At 36.8% G+C, this 21312-nt stretch overlaps 1 long non-coding RNA gene across 3 annotated transcripts in view; it reads left to right on the top strand.

Annotated features, from left to right (window-relative positions):
* LOC144085559 (uncharacterized) overlaps nucleotides 1-21312 on the top strand; it is a 60528-nt gene that overhangs the window by 24330 nt on the left and 14886 nt on the right. For all 3 annotated transcript variants that reach the window (XR_013304182.1, XR_013304180.1, XR_013304183.1), the window contains exon 3: nucleotides 10087-10232. This is a non-coding gene — a long non-coding RNA (uncharacterized LOC144085559). The remainder of the gene's footprint in view (nucleotides 1-10086; nucleotides 10233-21312) is intronic.

Raw genomic sequence — 21312 nt, 5'->3', positions numbered from 1 at the left:
GAACATTTTGCCTTGCAGCTGTAATGCTGTAATTGATGCTACAGTATGTGTGGTCTGGCATTCTCATGATGAAAAAAAATGATACAGGTGACATCTGGATGAGAGCATATGTTCTTCTTGAAGCTGAATATACCTTTCTGCATTGACCATGACATTTCAGATGTGCAAGCTGCCCATGCCTCATACACTCACATAACCTCAACATAGATGGAGGCTTTTGAACAGTACACTGTAAACAACTTAGGTTCTCTGTATCTTCCGGTTTTCTAGGTGACATGACTGCTCAGTTTTCTTTAAAGAACATTGAATTGTGATTTGTCTGACTACAGTACAGTTTTCCACTTTTTTCTTCTTAAGTGACTCTTGGTCCACAGTAAATGCGCATGTACTCTTCTGGATGCTATTTTCAGATGGCTTCTTTGCATCGTATCGTTTCAGTTAAAAATGGCGGATGGCACAATTGTGTTTTAGAAGTATTGCTGAGCCCATTGTATTTCCTTCAAAGTATTATTCTGTTTTGTGCTGCAGTGCTGTTTAAGGGCCTGAAGGTCACGAGCAGTGTTTCTCGGCTTTGACTTCTATGCACAAAGAGTTCTCGGTTCTCCCAATTCTTGGATTTTTTCATGCATAGTAGATGATGATAACGTCAAACTCTTTGCAATTTATTTCTAGGAAACTCCTGTCTCATATTGGTTGCTATTTTCTGCAAGACATTTGGGGAATTGTTTGTCTTCTACCCTATCTTGGCTTTTGAGAAACACTGCCCTTTTGAAAAGCTCTTTATATACTCAATTCTGTTGCCAATGGATCCGTGGTGCTAATTATGTATGCATTTTTTGCATTTTACTTTTTCAGCCTCTTATTGATAGTTGTCTGAACTTTTTTGAGATTTGTTGACACGGTAATATTTAAAATTGACCTACTATATTCTCTCAATTTAAAACTTTTGACCTATCAAATCTATTCTCAATATTGAACTTTGGCACATCAACATCATTGTCTTCAGTTTTTATTGATTTTTTTTGTACTGGTATGTACAGTATTTCACACTGACAAGCACTGTTTTGTTTTAATAATGACTAAAAGATGATAATTGTTGCAATTTGGCTAAATCTGTAAAATTACTATGCAGATAATACCTCCACACAAATTAGGGGTGCATTTAATATTCCAGTGCACAAGTACACCATGAAACAGTGCAATGTAAAACATTATGGACCTTTGCTAATGTGTAATCTGATGTATTTCCTCCCTAATGCACTGCTGGCTGCAAACTTCATTTAACCACATTATAACAACAAGTCATATTTTTGCAGACTTCAGTTTTAGGATCAGCAGTAAGACTAAATAAGTGTAACACAATCCATTTCCGAAACAGTATGCTAATAGAAATGCTTAGTTTTCATTTTGTAAGTAACTTGCCCCTTACTGCTCAGGAATTGATTTCCCTAGGTATTCAGCAAGCTTCTCATGCAAGATGTCAGGCAGCTTTACCCAAACCAAGTCCTGCCAATGAGCATCCTTACCTAATTTGGTGGTTTCTTCATCAAGATTCAGTCAATAAATCAACCTGACTACTGGCCGATTGTGCTTTTGCGTCACAGGCCTCCTAGGTGAGAGCCATTTAATTTTGAAGCACATAATGACAATAAATGCATTCAATTCAATTCAATTATTACATAGTATTTCCCAATGTATGCCAAGATAATTTCACCCCTTTGGATATTTTACCACCCCCTGCTGATTGTGCGTTAAATTATGATTTATCTGAACATCTGTTTGTAGAAAATGCGATAGGAAATGATTTATGCTGAGCGTGTTTCGACTTTCTAAGGCTCTTTTAGTGAATGAAGATTTGAGCAATAAGCATTTTACATAAATTAATATGAAGGTTTTGATGGCTAAATAAAAAGAACTTTACATGCTGTGAAATTGATTAAACCGCCTTTTTTAGAAGCACATTTTTAGGTATAGTAGATTAGATTTAGGTGTCAGATACTGTGTAAGGCTGATACTGGCTCTACTTTATGTCTCGGTTTCTGTAATAGTATATCCTCATTACCTGCACAGCCATTTATATATATAATTTTTACAAGGTGCAGGAGGTATATTAAAAATCCTACCTTTTATCCCCCCAGTTACTGTGATGGACCTTGTTATCTGCTTTCTATTAATACCAATTTCATGTATGTACTGTATATGCATTTGCTATACGTACTGTGCGTTGATTGAGCTTAGAATTTAATGACGTTTTTTTTCCTCCATCTGATATGAAAGCAAATCCTTTGCTCAAAGAGTCAGCTCAGAGTTCTGGTTCACACTCTGCTTATTAGATCTGCTTTCCAAAACCCAGAATCTCTTGAATTTAGTCCAATGTGCAATGGGAGCATGTCAAAAATCAGATACTATAATCTCAAGGATGATGATAGACACACAGCCATCTGTAGTTTGTAAAATAATGGACCAATTCTTGATTTTCATTTGTGAAAGAGATAATTTGAATAAATGATCAGTTATGACCAACGCAGGAAAGTCAGTATCAAATATGTTGTCCCCCTTGGTGTAGTTAGTGCCTTGTTTTCCCTTCACGGCCCACTATCACAGATATTTACACACCAACTAAATAATAGAATCTTGTCAGAGTATTCAAAGATAAATGATCAAGACTCACATAGACCCAAAACTACTGAAATTCTACCAAAAAAAAAGATAATTTATGTAACGCTGCCATCAGCTTTCTTAAAAAACGCGAGCGAGTATTAACAGGAGTATAGGAGTCAGCAGAGGGCTTTATGGATAATGAGTAGTATATTCATTGCATTTCTCATAGAATACGAAATTGAAAGATGAGTAAATAAGTCCCGAAGAACATCAGATTGCACCATACAATTTCAAATCGGAGGTGCAAGCACAATAACACAACTCAGAAAAAGGAAGACACAGTCCCGGCTGGCACGGAAGCATCTTGGGCTCCATTCACATAGGATATACTGTTTCATAAATATCTTACTTTTACGACCTTTGACTCTGCAAGCCTAGCGATTAAGAATCTAATAATTTATCGTCTGAAATTAAAAACAGATTTTTTACTGGAGTGCAATTCTGAGTCATGTTTGCCATGCTGTGAAATATTATTTTTCTATTACTACTTTTTAAAAGCCCGGTATGAGTGTGCGCCTGAATGGTTGTTTGTCTCCTTGTGCCCTAAGATGGGCTGGGGACCAATATACAGGGTGTCCCCCGCCTCTGGCCCGGATTCAAGCTGGGATAGGCTCCAGCACCCCCTGCAACCCCTAGTCAGGATAAAGCGGTTTAGGAAATGTGATGAGATGAGATAAGCAGCAATTCATCAGTTTAAAGCAATATATGCCTTGCTCTACTTGACCATTTGGAGGATGTGAGTCATAGTTATCCAATTCCTTACCTTTGTACCCTTTAATTAGGTAGGATACTTGTCATATTTTCATTAAGTTTATTTCTGCTATATCATGAAACATTTCCACCTGCGCCCTCGTCTTACAGTTGCTCGTTGCAATCTTGTGAGAGTTTGAATGATTCGCAAATCTACACGGAGGATAATATTTCCATTTCTCTTTGTTGCTCATCTTGAACAACCCACAATCTCTCCAAGTGCAGTTCTCCCATTCGCTATTGATATCAGGCAAATCTAATTAGAGAGAGTTATTTGGCTGACGTCGCGCGAGACGCATTGCCCCAATTATTAGCATACTATTATCTGACAAATACTCGTAACTGGATGCAGGCAACAGATGGGGGATGAATAACCAATATCTGTGTTTTATTTTATTCTTCTGGTAAGAATCCTTTACGCATTTATTTGGCCAGGACCACGTTCAAAGTGAGATGAGTGAGAATTTGAAAGCAAACCTGCCTTAAGGAAATACACATTGACAGGCCGTTATTTTACTCTAATGAGATTGGAATGAATGACAAGTTTTTTTATTTTATAATGGAAGCACTTTAAATGTTAAAGTGGACCTCGAACATCTCACAACTGAATGGCTCACACTGTTTACATATTTCCCTTTACTGTCGCCTGTTATTCAGTGTTCTAATAGCCTTTGCTCCAGTTAACACAATACATTGGAGTCTCATTAAAGGCTTTTTAATGAATAAAGCACAAGTTAATGAGATCAAGATGCAGCTTGTGAGGATTTTGAACATCATTAGAATAACCAACCATCAAAGTGTAAGCTGATCTTTGTTGATTACCAGAAATGTGGACAAAGCAGTTTTGAAACGTCAAACTAAAACTGGTTTGTTTACAGTTTGTTTCAAGCAACTAAAAACTACTTACTAAGTACATACAACAGAAATTATGTTCACTGCATTGAAGCAATATCCATGAGTAATGAATCTAAATGTGTGCTTGATCGAGGGTTTACATAGCTTACAGTTTTTCTTCTTTTTATTAATAAATGATATAAATGTATTTAAAGAAGTGCAATTCAAACTAACCTAAATTACACCACAAAGATAATTTTTTGAAAGTTTTTTTTTGCTTTTCAATTTTTTTCCTTTTTTCACTATGATGTCTCAACGTGATAACAAAATGAATGACGGGAAAAATTGCAGCATTGTCTGCAAAATCATTTCAATCGATTCAATGCAAAAATTTGCTCACCAAATCATTTCCGTAAAGAATTCACCGATTGGTTAAGTGAACAGGAAGGGACATTATTTATTATTATTTTCAAAAACCCCATAAAAACCTAACAATGTGAAGAAATAATTTTCAGAGTGTCACGATATGAACATCTTGCCTTTTTTATTTTGTGTTATATGCTACTTCATACAAACACAATTAGATATTCCTCTGTATTGCCAAGTGCAATTTAATGTTGGGCATCTGGGCTCGATTGGACAGTATCGCTCAAATGGAAGGACATCTGGAATATGGGCAGCAGATGATGTTCTGATAAAAGCTGTGATAATGCCTGACTGAGGGATGTTCAGGTGTTCCATGTTCCAGCCAAGAACAAACACCCAGAACATTGGCAGATTTTCCTCAAGTTATAATTGCTTTTACCTTAGTGTTGGGATTGCAATAGCCGTCTGTTTTAATGCCATTAAATTGTTCAAGCAACAAATAACTTTGGCTATTTTTTTTTTAAAAGCCTTGTCATTTCATTCCCTTCTAATTGATATAGCTCTTATATCTAATTATGTGATTGAGCAGCTGTAACTAATTAAGTGTAGTGAGTGTGCATTCTAATTGTCACAGTTGCAATTCCTGAAGTAAAATTTGAACAAACCTGTCACACAAGTATTCAGAAAGAAAACATATGGCATGTTTTGTTGTTGTTGTTGTTTAAGTTTTTGTCCCCCAGATTTTAATGCACCACCATACTTGTTTTCTTTCTTTTAGAGACGATGGCTGTTAGAATTGTTAAGAAGACGTTACAACAACCCGTTTATTATGAAACCTAATACCAAGAAAGAACCCTTTGTGATAATTTCATTATATATTGATCAAAGGATGTTTGTTCCAAAGGGCTTCTCTAAATATGTTTTGCGGTTTGTATCCTTCTGTAGTGGAATTAGGAAGCTTGGTGAATTCTATAAGTTGCTAAGTAAAACTTTCTATTACTGCACATTTAAGAGTAAAAGAAGCTTCTTATCTCATCACTCTCTGTTGAACAATTTAAAGCAAGTCAATTTCCATAGACAGCATGCCTTTACGTGATAACTTAATTCATTCATTTTCCCTACCGCTTATCCTCACAAGGGCCGTGGTGGTGTTGGAGCCTATACCAGCCAAATGTGGGTGGTAGGTGGGGAACACCCTGAAATGGATTCCAGCCAATTGCGGGGTGCACATGAGAAATATGACCATTAAATTAAAAAAAGAAGAATTAAAAAATGCAGGCTTCTATATTTATGCTTCTCATTGATATACAAGAAACTGCAGTCCCTTATGCGGGGTACAAGTCAGAGGGCATGACTTACAGGATGTCAATCAGTTGTCACTCGCTCAGATGCATCTCATAACAGCCACGTCCCCACAGCTTCACACCAGAATAAATCTTCAAACCAGTAGCATGTAATAGTAATACACTATTACTAATATAGTGATTTTTTTCTGGGATAGCAATGTTTGTTGACGATTAGTGTGATTTAAGTCAACCCTCTTGTTTCTGGTTGATTTTTTTTTTCCTTTCGCAAAAGCCTGCCGGTGGTATATCATTTGCCCGGGGCATGTAGTTCCTCAGATATTAATAATGTCTAAAATTATATCAATAATAGATCAATTGCATATATCTCCCTGAAGACAGCAATCTGCTTTTATAGAAAACAGTGGTTGATTGACATTCTCTAAGAAGAGCTGCAGCACTTTTTTTCAGGTGGCATATCATTTGCCTGGGGCAAGTAGTACCTCAGATATTTATAATGTATAAAATAACATCAATAATAAATACTAAATTGCATATATCCCCCTGAAGACACCAATCTGCTTTTTAGAGAAAACCCTGGTTGATTGACATTGTCTAAGAACTGGGGCACATTTTTTTTCAGAAAATATTGATTATAAACAATAATTTGTAGACCTTTTCTAAATCTAACATGAATAAGGAAGAATATCACTAGTTTTCCAGTTTATGGAATTGATTATAACATTTGACATGAATTACAAATTTGAAATGAAATATTATTTTTTCAAGAGCATAATGCCTATTCAATTTGACTAGAATAAAAAGAGGAAAAATGGCATTCTACTTCGAATGGACGGACAACCTAACCCTTCAAGATGTACTCCGATAGGTTGTAGAGTTTGATGGTCCTCTTAAGTGTGGATGAGAACAGCTGCAAATCATGTTGCAGACTGGGAAATTCACACACACACGCAAAAACACATACACATAAAACAGGGGACATAAAAATCTGACAGGTAAATATTTTCTGCCAACACCGTGTAAAAAACAACAACCAAAAAACACCTTTTTGGTGAGGTAAAGCTTGACCAGCACTGCTTTCTGCCATACAGCAAAGAGAAACAATTAGCACATAGCAAAATAATAATAACAAATGGTACTTGATAGTTTTCAAATATATTGTGTATATGTATATTTCATTTTTCAGTCCCATTGTGATAGATGTCCAATTCATTTGAACTCTGAAGCAGAGGCAGCTAGTGGTCCTTTGACCGAAAAAAAACACCTCGCTACACTTTAATTCTTTTTCCGCTTGCTGGTGGGTGTTAATAATTTTACATTGTATTCGGCACATTTAAAAATAAGCACAAACGGTATCTTCCCAGCATCTCTCATGGCTAATGATGCTTCCAACTAAGTTTCGACATCTTGTCAAGCAGAGATTTGTGGATTAGATTAGACCTTGTCAGATGCGCAATTGTCTTTCTTCATTTTTTCAGGGTAGAGGCTTCGTGCAATGTTTTTGTTGCCACTGCCTTCAGATCATAATGTAGGCAATTGGCATCCAGTACCCAAAATATATTTTTTAAAACATTTCCATACTTTAAAGCTAAACCCATTTACCCATCGTATTATTGATAACACACATCCTGTGTAACCTAAAAATATCTTTGCCCATTTGCAGACTTTAAGTAGTGTTTAATCACCACAGGAGAAATGATCTCCACACACTCTACATATTTTCATATATTACACAGTCGCAGATCCAATTAAAATTCCCACCAGATTCCACAGTCTGCAAGATCGGATTTGGTTGGCCTGTTACCTTACACAAGGGCACCTTGACAGTGAATTGGAGACACACCAGTCACACTTTTAATTCCTATATTTTTGCTCCACAGTTGGATTCAAATCGTCAACCATCCTATCTCCACGCCAGGTCCTTATCTAGGGAGCTAAATGCGATTTGGTGTCGTACTTGCTCCAAACCAGTCATTTATTCCATCTGGCAGTGAAAAAGAACAGGAATTAGATTTAATTAAAAAATTCACAAGAAAATTACTTGGGCCAAAAAGTGGAAAAGTATCTTTCCACCCCATTTGGTACTCTTTGGAACATATATGATAACTGTTCAACAGGCCTAAATGACTCAAATATCCATAATTGAGATTGCAATTGTAAAGAAGAATCGATGACAATGGAAGTTTACAGTGCCGAGAGAATCTGTCCAAGTTGGATAGTTGGCGTTGGGAAGCAGTTACAATAAAAGGGTAGAACTACAACTCTCGGATGATTTACCAGTTTTAAGTGAACCATTACGAATGGACCTCATCTGCATTTTCTAAAACAAATTAGTGAATAAAGCATTACTGAACAGCATTAAAAAAAAATCTTTGCGCCTTCATGTGGAGAGAGCAATTTAAGCATTGTAATGATTTGCTCTCAATGGGAAACCCACTATCACAAAAAAAGACAAGAAATAAGTAAGGTATTAATTCATTCAATCTCTTTTTTTAAAAAAATGAAGAAAAACAAATCAATTTTGTATTCATAGGAGACTATAAGGGACCTGTGGCAGTACCTCCCTCCCAATATTCAAGGGGATTAGCGTTGTGAACGGCAGACGACACACTTGCTTTGCTATATTGCCGCTATAATTATCTGGCAAAGAAAGCCTTCTAATATTAATTATATTCTTCCAGAGACTACTTCTTCATAAAATTGCGCTTCGCCAATATAATTGAAGGCATAGTGAATTATTATTTCAAACTTAACATGCCAGTCAAGCATCAAATACTATTTCAGATGCTCCTAAAGATCCTTTGTGTTAGAATTCTCTAACAGCGAGAGTGGGTTACAAACTTAAATCAATTAGTAAAGTGAATTTTAACCCTGTCAGATTGATTAAAATTATTTTTTTCGCCTTAGGCTAGCTTGTCAGAAAAGAATATATATTTTAATGTCTTGTTTCTTCAAATGACAATCCCAAATAAGAAGCGAGTAGGGAAAAGCGTTAACATCTAAAAAGGGTGAATATCAATGATGAATGCGTATTTAAAATGTATTGCTGTCTGGTTTCATCAAAGGTCTCTTTTGATTTTTATCGTATTATGGTAGTTATTAGTTTTTCAGCTTTTCCTTTGGCAAGAGTCAATTGATATTCCTTCAGACAAGTACTGAGGTGAGGCATTCAAAGACATGCACATGGAGAAAACAGTATACGTACTCTGTTGGGGGCAAGTTATGACTGCGGGCAGGCTTTGATTTTTATTGTTGAAAAAAAAACCGCCTTTCATATTTGTCTCAAAGCAAACAGCGTGCCTTGAGCACCATCATTACAATGTTGATATTTTTAATAACATTGACAGACAGTATTTGGAATAGTTTATTTAAGAAAATACCAAATTCTGTTGCTGATCACTATTTCAAACAGTACAGTTGTCTTTTCTGTCCAACTAGGTAGTTTTTTAAATTCATTAAAATAATGATGTTGACAAATGATGTCTCAGATTTTTATGTCTTTTGAAATTACCGATCGACGTTTGTTTAGATTGTTTTTAGCTCCTGGAGTCTTTTCAATTTGTATCTTAATGGTTTAGTTATTTTCAGGTTTAGTATTATTGCTTTGGTGTTGTTGCAAGCCATGTAACATTTACTTGTAGGAGTGAGTTTAGTTCTAGTTTCTATGTTATGTTGAACAGCTCTTCAAAAGTTGAAACTTAAAACTTTAAATCCCTTCTGGGCAAGTGACTTTTATAAAATATATATATATTTTTAATAAGCGAATTTAGACAGTTCTAATTCGCGAATGAAACGGGCTACTTAAATTCTTTTTTGGTGTCATTCCTCTGCCTTGTTTGCCTTTTGTATTTGTGTGCGTGCATTTGAATGAATGTTTTGAGTCTATCTGTATTTGTCTGCTATTTCTATTTGTGCAGTGATATTAAACATTGACATGGAAAAACTAAGACGAAACATTTTGAGACAGAAGCAAATACTTTTTCACTGCACTGCATAATAGGGAAAATCGGCCACATGTTCTAAAAGTCAAACATTTTTGCAACTTTTGCGGAACTATGAAACAAATGAAAATTTACACACATATTCAAAGCTAATTATACATGGAATTAGACCCAGTTTTGTTCATGCTTTAGCAAAGTTTAATGAGAAGTTTTTACTGTGTTTGCTATAGGGCCAAGTGGTTGCCGGAGTCTTTTTGATCTTGGAAAGAGAATGTGCGTCCTAGAAAGGATTTCCAATGGGAGGATCGTGAACGCTGCACGCTAGAACACAATATTACGACATGAAAACATTGTGCAGACTGATGGGCGCCTAGAGGTGAGATTGCACAGATTCAAATAACTGCTCCAACTGTCAGCGCATGAGAAAATGTGGGTTGGGAAAATAATGAAGGCTAGCCACTCATGCCTATCATCGAGGCCTGTTGCCATCTGCTAATACAATCCCATTTCATTTTACGGCGTTATGTCACTGTCATACTGTGCGCTGCCATCTTTTTGGCAGGCAAGTGATGAATGCTTTGAGCTGAAGTTAAATGATGCAACTGCCTGTCGCTTATGCTAAAATGTGGAGATGAAGTAGGCATTCATATACTTGGGCGGGAGGGCGTAATAAGGATCTCCTCTGATATTATTGTCTCAATAACACATCAGCCAAGGTGTCATAAATACTAGCCGGGTTTCATTGACCGGCGCCAACACCTACTCTCCGCGCTCTAATAATTTGAGTCAGAGACTGATGATAGCCTTTTTGCAAGTTCACTCTTCAAATGTGGAAGGGGACGAGCATGTTGCCGGCATCCAAAATCCTTGAGACTAAACGCATGTCAAGCAGTGGGGAGGTACTTGCAATTTAGGGTGATCCGGGGCAGATAAAGCAGCTGCATTTGGGAAATGAAAATGTGCAGTTTCCAATTCCACTCATTTGACAAGAGGTATGAGCACATCTGCCGCATCAATGTCAGGTGGAGGACATGTGAGACGGCTTTACTTTCAAGGATCATCCAATTAAAATGAGTCAGAACATATGAAAACATTCCTTTCATCAGGAGAGGAGGAACTGTTTTGTTGTCACAGATTTTCAAAAAGACGGGAAGAAACAGAAACTGATGAATGCCAAAATTATATGAAGTCATCCACCTTATATATACTACATGTCCACAGTTTGGGTTAAATATCGGCCACATGTTTTGAGAGTCAAGCATTTTTGCAAGTATACCGGTACTAGAAAACAAATGGAAATTTCCACCAATGTTTAAAGCTATTTATATAGAGAATTTGACCCAGTTTTGTTCAAACTTTTTTCCTCAAAGGAGAAGAGTTGAATGAAAAGTTTTTTTGCTGTGCTTGCTATAGGGCCAACTGCACAATACAATACAAAATAACAATGCAAGGAGCTATACAAATCAAACTGCATTTTGTAAATACAAATCTTTTTTATGTTAATATGAGCCTTTACAAGTTTCAAAGACTTCTACTGTTTGGAAAATCAAAGTAATAAGTAGGGAAAGAATTCTAGGGCCACAGTCATATATCAGACCACACATAAAATACAGAATGTAATGTCTGGAATGCTAACCATTTCAGCCGTTCTTCATTTTGGAAGAGTACCTGGGCCACTTGTGGTGGCACAAGAATGCGTGGTGAAAAACAGAGCTTTTATCAATTTTTCATCTGCCAATGTGAATAGATATTTCCCACTTTGAAAGAAGAAATAGTTTCAAGCCTTTACCACTTTCTTTCCTCACTCGCATACCAGAGCTCAAACAGTACAGTTGATGACAGCAAAAGCTATGATTTCTGGGTCAAATATTTCTGTACAACAATCTTTGACTCATTTTCTTTATCGTTATGAGTTGTTTCTCATTACTTATTCAAATTCAACATCCATATCACTCTCGCAAAGCATAGCACGACTGTATACAAGCAGAAATATAAATCTCGGATTACCAACTTTTTTCGATACTGTATCACAGAAGTATATCACTGATGCCAAGATGTTCACTTTGTTTGTAACCTTGATTAAATTTGCTCCACAACATCTAACAGAGTCTCTGCTGGATAAAACATTGGCGGGTCTCTCTAGACTGCCTCTATGCATGATGCCGCAACCCCAGGAAGCCAAAAAAAGCTTATCTTCTCTTTCTTTGCTTTTGCCTTTTATCTTTGCTCATTAAAAAGAGTCTTTAAAGAAGAAAACCCAGAAGACAACTCTATATTCCTCAATACACAACCTGCCTTATCTTATGGTGCTAGAGAAAAAGTGAGCATTGTGTTTTATGAATCGAGTCCCTCGGATAGCGCAATTCTGTGACACTTTTGGCCCGATATGAATCCCTTGCCTCCAGAACATGTCACCTTGCTCTTAAGGTGAGAGGAACTTCATAACCTAGATAATAATGGACTGCCGACGACCCGATTAGGAACTGGAACAAGCTGGGGAGATGAGAGTGGAGGCGTAAAAAGCTGTCGGGGTTTCAGCCCCCAACTTAACACCTCATGTGGAATAAAAATTCACATCAGGCACAAACTGTGCGCTCCTCAACTTGATCTTAAATGACTCTATAATTCCCAAACATGATCACGCTGCTCGCTCAGCCATCAGTGACATGGACCAACACAAAAGCATAGATTATAAATCCATTAAACAGGTTCGTACTGCAGCATTGCCTCCATTATCAGATGATGTGTCTCTACTTTACCCACTCGCTGCAGATGTGAGCAATGGCAGCTCCCGGTGAGTTCAAAAGTACACGTACCCATCCTGTTGTAGAGGCTGGCTCGATGAACATTTCATGCATAATTTTGAGCTACACTTCATTACTTTGTGACAGGCACAAAACAATAGAGTGCAAATGTGAATGCTTGTTTTTCTCCAAGAATTGCCCTACAGCTATTTGTAAAACCTCAACATTTTGTCATATTTAGTGACAATGCGAGTTGTATATTTGGCACTTTTAGAACAATCTTCATCAGCTGGATATAATGAATTCTGAATATTCATTGTTGCCCTTTAGTCTAATTCTAATATTCTTTAGTCTAATTCTACTATTCATTCTAAATCATTTTAAACCCTAAATAAATGTCGAAAATCTAAAATGTTACGACTAAATATTTTAGGTGCAGTATTTTCCGGACTATAAGTAACACTTTTTTTCATGCTTTATCTTTGCCTGTGACTAATACTCACCTCGGCTTTATGTTTTTTTTCTCTTTGACCACCCACAGTCTGTCATGTTTCATTTTTTTAGGCTGTAGTTACATGAAAACGGTTAAGTAAACAGATGCCTTGACTATATAGTTGATTTAACACTACTGTGTTGTTTGCATGAAGGATATAGCTACATGTATCACACACACTGTTCATAGATGCTTACATGCATCACGCAGGGAGGAAGACCGTTCTCAGTGTTTATCTCAATTGGGACTGCAGAAAACAAGTTGCCACGCACTGTAGATGAGTACAATTGTACTCAGTTTACTACAGCTAATCAGGGGAGTTTTGATGAACTGGAACCGTGTAGAAAAAAGACTTCACCTGCTTGGAAATGGAATAAGCACACCAATTTTACACATGTTAAAATTCAAACTGAAAAGATATATACAGTCAATATATGGTATTTTAAATTGTTCCCCAATTGACGGGCGCACAAGCAAGGGTATAGTCCACCTTTTGCTCAAAGTCAGCTGATATCGGATAAAATAAGATCATCTTTTATTCAGCGTTACACCCATAGAGAGTAAATCTGTGCAATGGATAGGCTCCAGCCCTTTGCCATAGCCATGAAGCTGCAAAGAGAATACAAAGATGGATACACCTGCTGCAATCTCAGTAGGTAATTATAGTACAGTAATTTTTAATGGGTGCTGCCAATCAATTATTTTTTTAATTGAGTAAATCACATTCCAGCCCCTTAATTTGTTATTTTTAATCACAGTTAAGTGTTCGGTTAATGAAAAGCGGCAACACCATCACCAATACAAACATCAGTTTTGGTGTCTATAACAAAGTAGGAGCTACAAAATCATCTTGCCGGGTGTTTCAGATCACCTGCGAATCTATTCACCAACTATGTTATACTCTAATAACGAATGTATGGCATGGCAAGTAACATAGTCTTTGTTTTTTGTTGTTGTTGTTGTCATTTATCTATTGGGGTGCTACATGGAAGAAGTGATACACTTTTATGTCTTTTTTGCAAGATTAAACGCTGATCTGGTAGACAATTTCAAATGTTACACTCCTCTGGAAAAGATAAATGTAAAGTCTCATTCTTAAAGTATCATTGTTTACAAGATGCCAGTTCTGGGAAGTCACACATGCCCTGCAGTTAAAACTCCAACTTGACCAGCTATCTGTCAAAGTAATGGCTTCAAATGCAGCGGTCACGTCGGCCTCCCTCCTCTGTTGGCTTGATCCTCCTAACATATCAGACTATTATGGTGGATTACGGACTTTGCTTCACTTGGGAACTTGACATGCTATGCTAACCACATGATGAACCTCCCCGTGTAGTTAATAGAGTCACAGTGTGTGAATTATTCTACAACAAAGTTTGTAATTCTTTCCTGACTTGTTGTCACCCCCTTGACTACCCCCATTTGATTTCTAGGTGTGTGTGTGTGTATGGTATATTTTTCACCTTCAAACATTGCTGATTTGTTAGTGGATGTTACTGAGAGTAGTCTCATTCACTAATGACCTGCATGATTGTGGCATTCGATATAGCAGGCTGTTTCTGGAGTCATGCTGTGTATAAGAAACAAGAGCAGCAAGTAAAAGTAAAGGCGTTTCCATGCTTTGTACCCTAAATTGTCCTAAAAATTAAATCTATTCTTGGATTGTGTTTATTTACATTTTTCCACATTCGTATACACCAGAAAAATTGATTTCTGGATATGTTTTATTCTATAAAAAGGATATTTTCACTAGGTGAATTTTGTTATTTTTATGTGTTTTACTTTGTAATTATGTTGAGTATGCTTCTCTTCTGTTTCTTTTATATCTTTTGTCGGCATTGACTTATCCTCATCTGTACCATTGAGTCATTAATAGAGTTTATGATTACTAAATGTTTTAGAATGGGTGTGGGTTGATTACATTCCTACATTTTTAATGTCCATTTTATAGAAATGTCATTTTAATTGCTGTCTCTTGCAATGGTGTTTCTCCCAACTTTACTTTACTTCCTATTTTGGTGGGAAAAAAATTACATTTACAAGTTGGAATCAAAGAAGAAAAAAAATGAGAGCAAACAATAATGGCAAATGTTTCTTGCTGGAAGGCAGCAGAGAAACAAGGGCTCAGATGTTCTCTCAATCGTGTGGGAAAGAGATCATATGTCTGTGCCAAATCGTCCGCTTGTTGGTTGTGTAGCAGGTGGACTTGTGCAAACAATAAAGCCCACCACAATCCAATATGATTTCCGCTATGTTGTGCAGGATAGATAAGCTATAATCAAATGGCATAGTGACAGGGAAATTATGCCTTGGGAAATCACAAACAGAAGGCTTTTCGTCTGATAGACCCATTGTTGTCCTCTGCTGGGTAAACACATTTCTGCTGTTTTTACTTAAAGGACCTAATACATATTCGCAAGCAGATCATTGCAGCAAATATTTATTTTTACCCTGATGACTTAATTGATGTCTCCTTCAAGCAAATGGCTCATTTTCACAGTGCAGATGGTCACCTAAAGCCGAGTCCTGTTAACTAATAAAAAACTAACAACTGTTAAGAGGTCTTCAAATCCCTCTTGCATGTAATAGGTCCTATTCTATAAAACTCCCAACATAAAACCAGTGATAGTCTGTCTAGTCGTTCCTGATTCTGACTTAAACATCTGAGGCTTTAAGTTGAATGCAGGTCAAGACACACTGATCAGTAGCGACGGAATCTCTTTTTTTTAACCTTTTCTACTCTCTTTGTTTAAGTATTAAAGGATCAATACAATCTGTTGGGTCAAACGCAAAGAATTCTAGGGCCATAAACAATGGAAAATAAAATGAATCAGGTCAGAATATCCTTGGGAATTCATTGGGACAATGACAAAAGTGCAATTCTCTCTTTGTGGCTATTAAAATGATTTGTACGCCAATATTTTTTTTAAAATGCTTTCCATATTGTTGCGCTTATATTTTAATTTTAAAAGGCAACAATGGTTTATTATTCATAACGGTGAGCCCCACTTATTAGCCACAAGATGTGTTTTCTCCTTGCATGACAATTTTAGCAGCAGCCAGGCTATTAAATGATGTGAAAAGAAATGATATAATGCCCATCATTTTCTCTTATTTGCATTCTACTCTCCATGAAGAGACATTTCTTTGTTTTTATAGCCATTATTACTGCTGGCACACTGCAAGTTTATTTTTTTCTTTCAAAAACAGTCACACCAGAATACTATTTTGACACCTAGACAGCGCAATCTGAGATGTTTTAAAAATATCTGCAGTACCAAAAACACAGGAAACATCAAGAAAGCACAGTTCTGACAGTGTTTTGAAAGCAAATTGCAGCACAATCATAATTTACCTTGAAGGTAACAATAAGGTTTTAATGGGCACTACATTTAATGCAACAGCACTTACTGTAGCATTCGGTCTAAAAATTGCAGTACTTCTTGAAAATACGCCTTTTAATTTCATATAAAAAATAATCAATAGTTGTACAAGTAAAATATTTTAGTTTTTCTGCTCTTTTATATTCTTGTTTTTATACAAGAGCGCAATTCTCTGGTGACTCCGAGGAGTAAGCAGGGATTCAAACGAAGTAAAACAGGCATTTTTGAGGAGTGTAGCAAGATTGGAGAAGCAGAAGAAATTCTGAAAAAACAAACAAACAGAAAATACAAACAAACTCCCCTTTGCTACACTTTTGTATTGAACATATCAATATTCATAACATATGCAGCACACTCATGATTATCTGTCATACAAATTGTTTTATGTTGTGCATTCTTGCTATAGAATTCATTCCTGTCTGTTGCTTGCTTGAATCTAAAGCACAAGCGTGTTGACTGCTTTCAAGGTGACTGCTTGGCTATTTTATCATTTAAAAGCAGATGTTTAATGTTCCCAGGAAGTAAGTTGAAGGTTGGAGATATGGATGTTGTGCTATTTAGTAGACAACCTGAATGATGTGCCGCTTTAGTTACATCCAGAAATAGTCAAGTCCATGAACTTTTTTTTAAACGTATCTAATCCCAGAGATGGCTTTTGGGTCAATGGGCAAAACCACCTTGTTTCATGAACCAATGATTTAAAAACGGCACATTGCGATGATAGACGTCCAATCCGTTTGAACATTGAAGGCTGGTGAGTGAACCCATTGGTATTGCTATCACATTCAATGGAAGTGAATGACTCGATTATTTTCTTTTTTTTTCTGTAGAACTATGTTTTTTTCTTCAATTAATAGGGTAACTTTTAGAAAATCTGATAAGACAAATATATTTGAAGGGCATAACAACATTTGGTGACATGCTTTCCATGTAGGAAGCTCTTCCTTTTTAACAATATTCCACTGGACTTTCTTTGGTGTTGCTTTCTGAGCTACTGGTGAGTAATTTCATAACAATTATGGCCACAATTTGTTATGGGACTTGCTGTAAGACCGGGTCAAGAAAAGGTGAACGCTGTGAGCCAAGCGAAACTGTGCAACCAGCAGATTGCTTATTTACTCCATTGGGAAGTATATTTTGTTGGGAGAACAAATTCCACATCTAAATGTGAATTTGTGGCCACTGATGTATCCCTAATCCCAGACATCAGTCTTAATGTGACAGCGTCTCCAGATGGCAGCAGACACAGGGCAAGGCCACATGACCGCTGTTTTCTGTGAACTTCCTGCCGTGGAGTAGATGAGAGGATGCTCTCTGTCTGCAGTGACAGATTGCCACATCTTGTCTAAATAGAGAACAAATAAGCAATGAACCCAAGCCTATGTTTGGGGGATGCTAGAGTTGGGACGTGTAAAATGAAATATTACAAGACTCGTAATAAATGCAGTAATTTTTCAGCTCATGAATTTGATGCATCGCTGATGAGGCGTTACAAATAGTTCCCGCTGCTGTCATTATTACACTGAATGTGAGTATGCAATGCTTCACATACGAACAGCTATACATAAATTTAAAAAAAAGTTTGTTAAAGTAGCCATTAGGAACTTTAATATTTTAATGTTGGAAAACATTAAGATTTGTACAAAATCCATGCACGCCCATATATTTTATGAGTGTATGTATGAAGAATCAATTTAATAGGTTGGTACATAGCTCAGACTAGGGTAAAGTAATCTGAGGTCACCTTGACAATGTGCTATAACATCTCATTTCCCTTAACCTTTTCAATGGCAGCCATTTTCCAACAATCAAACAAATTACGAAGACAAAGCGGCAATGATGTGACAGTTCAAAACTTAAGTCAACAAATGCTCATCATAGAAATTGTACGTTTGTGCCTTCTTCCTTTAGTTTCTCCCACGTCAATTATTGTTTAAATTTCAGTGGTCTAGAGGGTCACACTACTCAAAATAGTCATCCTAATAGTCCAATCTTCTCCTGACGTTCATGCTAAAACGGGGTGGAACACAAATTGTATGTCAGAAGTACCGGTGTTTAAAGTGGAACGATGCAATCAGGTGAAAGAAGACTGCGGCACAGACGATTAATCTTCTTTGTTGATATAGTGGACACAAATCGGTCCACCGGCCTAAAGTTAAGCATCACTGGCGTGGGAGTGACAAAACGGAAGGTGACTGAAATACACACCACACAAGCGTTAGGAAAAGATCAACTACCTCCTCTTGGCTTTCATCAGTGTCTGTCAGGAAAGAAAATGTGTTTTCTCACAGCGCCCCCTGAGATTTATTTGCAAATGTCACACTTGTCAAATTGTCAGTAAGAGTATCTTCCGTGGAAGCTTCATGTGACCTGCAACGCTGTCATAGATGGATGTATATTTCAAAAAGCACGTTCTGATTTGTGAGTGCATTTCAATTTTTAGATGTCTGTTGTGGTCAGGTGTAGGCCAAATGAGCTTCTAAACCTTCTTTCTGACCTAGAAATACACATAAAAACAAATGCTAAAATCACACGTGTCGGGAATTATCAGAAGGCAGTCTGGCAGTTATTTCTCAAGCATGTCTTTGTATGTCTCATTAAAAAGGGTTTGCTTGTCTGGATGGCAGCACCCTGCTTTCCACCAACTGACCACATCAGCTGTATCGTAAAAATCCATATCTATATTAGCAATACACACATCTTGCAATCAGGCTTTCGATAAAGCCTGATTCATTTGCCAATGCTTTTCTCTCTTTCACGTCATGCTGAGTCTGTCAATGAGTTTTTCTGCCTTAGTTGTGTCTGGTTTCTCGTTAATGGGATGAAAGCTTGAAAATACTTTCGAAAACACGAAATGGCTAATGAACGCTGTTACGAAAATACTCTGTGCAATAGCTTGTATAAATAAATAATCTACCTTGGGTGGATTGTCAGTCTTTATTACCACCAAACAAACTATATATATATATATATATATATATATATATATATATATATATATATATATATATATATATATATATATATATATATATATATATTATTTTTTTAAATTCATGTAAAATCATGGGTATTCAAGTTGTTCCCTAATCCTAGATTGAAACACTTAGGTGTAGCGAAAATTTCGCAGCACCCTCTTTGATGTTTGGGATCAAATTTAACATCACCTCTGCTCGTGTGAGTTATCACTTTGGCTGTCTTCAACATTTTTTAATCTTTTTTTTTTGTCGAAGCTGTGATCAGGGTCAGGGACCCACAGGGAGCCACACATTCACACGCCAGCTGATGGCATTGAAGTTTAGCCTTCATCGCTGATTTGATATACAGCACTTTTAAGACTCCCATTACAGCATTACACAGGGTTCAAGTGCAACCACTGTCCAATGCATCTATCAAAAAGTTTTGACATGTGACTCTTACACGTTACGTGTATTAATCAATAATGCATCAGGGCCAATATTTCAAATGAGCCTTTGCAGTCAGTTTGATTATTTGATGTTTTGAGAGATTATTTGTCATTAGAGAATTCGTGTCAATGTTATTGCTCTGAATGAAAATGTTACATGAGGACTTGATTGTGAAAAATACCATTGTCAAACTTCAAAGTTAATGATGAACAAGTGCACTTTTGCCCTTCAAATTCAATGTCATCTGTCATTCATGGCCAGCTTTCCTTGACACTGCATCCCCATCAAAACATTCCGGATCGTGGTCAACGTTGTCATGGATATTCCACTCAGGACCTTGTTTTTTTTGTCCATCTTCATCCATCACTGCTTCTTTGTCATCACTTTAAGACGCCAACACACACATTCCACTTGCATTAAAGTGGTTCACCTTCAACCATTTTTTAACCATTTGCATGGTGCAAGCCATGTTCCACTTTGCTCCCACTAAACAAAATGACACCCTTCATGATAAAGACAGGCTTATATGTGGGCATGTGGCTTACTTTAGTACCAGTTTGTGAGTGACAGCTGGATTCATTACTGTGTAATAATTCAAAAGACATCGCTTAACTACTCGAGAAAGTGGGTCAAAGAAATAAAACTTAAGTGGCACTGGACCCGATTTAACATATAAGAGCGTTTTAAGCTTAGTTTTGGCTCTCTCTTCTCCCCCATGACGAATCACAGCAGCCCTGAAACTAATATTCACAGTGGAGACGCTGCAGTAACTAAATTAGCTCTATACAGTGTATGTGGTCCCACAAGCAGAGTTGGAAAAGGTAAAATTCACCTCAGGGTTGAGAAAGTTAACACACAATCCAACAGTGTGGCATACCTGATGAGGACATGTTTTTATGTATGAGGGCGGCTGCCTCTCTTAATACTCCCATGAAATGAAGTAGCAGATGGTAGTAAAACTCACATGTTGACTCGTTAATGTTTTCTCATTGAGTCTGTTCGCTTGTGTGTCAGAAATAGAACTCGGGGTGCATTCATTATCTATATTGTGTATACTTTGTTATGTAAACTCATTGGCTGCCATTGATTGATGTCCTACACATTTTGATAGTTGAAATAAATTACACAAATATAGTAACAATTATATTTCCTTTGCTGGATTATAATACTCTAATCAGAATGAAATTGCTGGTTTTAGATCTCATGACACAGAAACACATTCTTGTGCCGTAACTGAAGAAAAGTGGCAATAACCCTCTTGCTTGAACCAGAATAATTTGGTAGAAGCATTTACAGTGAAGAGCCTTATGGTAGTGTGGGAACATATTGATTTTGTTTCAGTTTCCAGTTTGATTCTCATGTATGGGATGGTGGAATTCCTAATCCAACCTGGCCCAATGTGAAATGTTTCTATCCACTCATGTAGTGC

Source organism: Stigmatopora argus, chromosome 12 (genome assembly GCF_051989625.1).
Source record: "Stigmatopora argus isolate UIUO_Sarg chromosome 12, RoL_Sarg_1.0, whole genome shotgun sequence".
Taxonomy (NCBI): domain Eukaryota; kingdom Metazoa; phylum Chordata; class Actinopteri; order Syngnathiformes; family Syngnathidae; genus Stigmatopora; species Stigmatopora argus.
This window is presented reverse-complemented; position numbering and strand designations above follow the sequence as displayed.